Source organism: Myotis brandtii, unplaced genomic scaffold (assembly GCF_000412655.1).
Source record: "Myotis brandtii unplaced genomic scaffold, ASM41265v1 scaffold274, whole genome shotgun sequence".
In the NCBI taxonomy this organism is placed as follows: Eukaryota; Metazoa; Chordata; class Mammalia; order Chiroptera; family Vespertilionidae; genus Myotis; species Myotis brandtii.
Genome location: NW_005360425.1, coordinates 2,738,847 through 2,741,141, shown reverse-complemented (window position 1 = coordinate 2,741,141; position 2,295 = coordinate 2,738,847).

Sequence of the window (2,295 nt, the reverse complement as noted above, 5' to 3'; positions counted from 1 at the left end):
ATATATATATGGTGTCCCCTCCAAAATGTATACAAATTTTGAATAATTATTAATTACAATGTTTCTTTCTTTTCAGACTTAACCCATTGGAATGAATAATTATTCAAAATATATATACATGTTTCTGAACACTCTGTGTATATGTATATACAAAACTTACCACAACCTATTAGTGTTAATGATTGTCAGTTTGAGTGATGTATAAGAAATATTACTTTCCTTTGTATCTCTCTTTTATCTCCCACTTTTAATTATCGTAAATGTTTTCTCTCCATATGCTGAGAATCACATCAGACAATGTGATAATTTTCGCTTCAGCTTCAAATATAATTTAGAAAACTTAAGGGAAAGAAAGTCTATTTTATTTGCTTATATATTTACTCTTTATCTTTTTCCCTGCTGTTCCAAGAGTCTTTATTTTGTCACTTCCCTCCAGTAGTTCCTTACTATTCTATCTTCAAGTTTAAGTTCCTTTAGCCATTCTTTTAGGGTACATTTGTTGGCTAAAATTCTCTTCATTTTCTTTCATGTAGCAATATCTTGAGTTCTTCTTCATTTCTGAAGGATATTGTCTCTGGATATAGGTTTGTAGTTTGACAGCTCTTTTCTTTCAATGCTTGAAAAATGTTGTGCCACTTCCTCTGGCGTCCATGTTTTTTCATGAGAAATTGCTGTCATTCAAATTGTTTTACTTCCATAGGTAAGCAATTGTTTTTCTCTGCTTTCAAATTATTTTTTTTAGTTTACAGAAATTTGACTATAATATATCTGATATGAATTTATTTGGGGTTCACTTCTTTTATCTTTTGCCAAATTCAGAAAAAATTCAGCCGTTATTTATTTGAATTTTTTTTAGCCTATCCTTTTTCTTACTTTCTTGTACTCTGATGACATAAAAGTTAGATCTTTTATTAAAGATTCACAGTTTCTTATGATTCTGTTCATATTTTAAGTCTATATTTTATTTGTTGTTCAGATCTGCTAATTTCAGTTCTGCAAGTTCACTGGGTCTTTCCTCTGCCCTTTCCATTCTACTATTGAGCCAATTGATCACATTTTTAAATTTTGGTTATCATAATTTTTTAGTTTTAAAACCTCTACTTAGTTATTCTATATATGTGTTCTAATTTTTGTGGGGATTTTTTGTTTGTTTATTTTTACAAAATGTGTTTCAAATATGTTTGAAATTGTTGCGCCAATTGATCACATTTTTAAATTTTGGTTATCATAATGTTTTAGTTTTAAAACCTCTACTTAGTTATTCTATATGTATGTTCTAATTTTTGTGGAGATTTTTTGTTTATTTTTACAAAATTTGTTTCAAATATGTTTGAAATTGTTGAAGCATTTTTATGATGGCTGATATAAAATGCTTGTCAGATAATCTTAACATCCATGTTATCTCAGTGTTGGCATCAGTTGATAGTCTTTCTAATTTAAGTTGAGATTTTCCTGATTCTTGGTATGATGATGAGTGATTTTTGATTGAAACCTGGACATTTAGAGTATGTTGTTATGAGACTCTAGGTCTTATTTTAATCTATTTTAGCAGGCCTCATCTGACATAGCTCTCTCTGGTTGGGGAAATGGAAGTCCATATTCCTCATTCAACCTTCATTGACACCACTGTGGGGGAAGAACTACTTGTTGCCACTGTGTGGGGGTGGGAGTTTAGGCTCCTCACTTGGCCTCTAATGTCAGTGATTGCCTTTATACTTGCATGATAATTTGGCTGGGTATAATACTCTGATGCTGCATGTTCTTTATCTCAGATTTCTTTTTTCTTTTTTTAGCTACTTCTCTATTGTTTTTCTTTCTTTTTTTTTTTTGGCATTGAAATTGCTATGGAGAAGTCTGAGGTGACTTGTTTTATCTCTCTGAAGGCCTGAAGAGTTATTTCTTCACTTTTGAAGTTCAATAATTAAAGTAGCTTGTGTCTCAGTTTGGACACTCTACTGATGCCACCCTGGCTGGAAGAGGCAGATGTGCCTCATTTCTGTTCCCCACAAGGCCTCTACTAACACGATGGGGGTGGTGGTGGTGGTGTTGGTGCTGGTGCTGGTGATGTTGTTGCTGGTGGAGTGGCTGCATTAACTCTAGGTCTTCTCTGATACCACCTCAGCAAGAAGTGAGAGGAGCACCTTGATACCGCTGGGTGGGAGCAGAAGTCCACACTCCCCACTTTATCTCCACTGACACAACATAGAGAAGGCTCATTGCCATTTGCTGGGGGTGACTGTCCAGTTCTCCACTTGGCTTTTTTTTATACCAATGGGGTGGGGGGTGGGGGAGTAG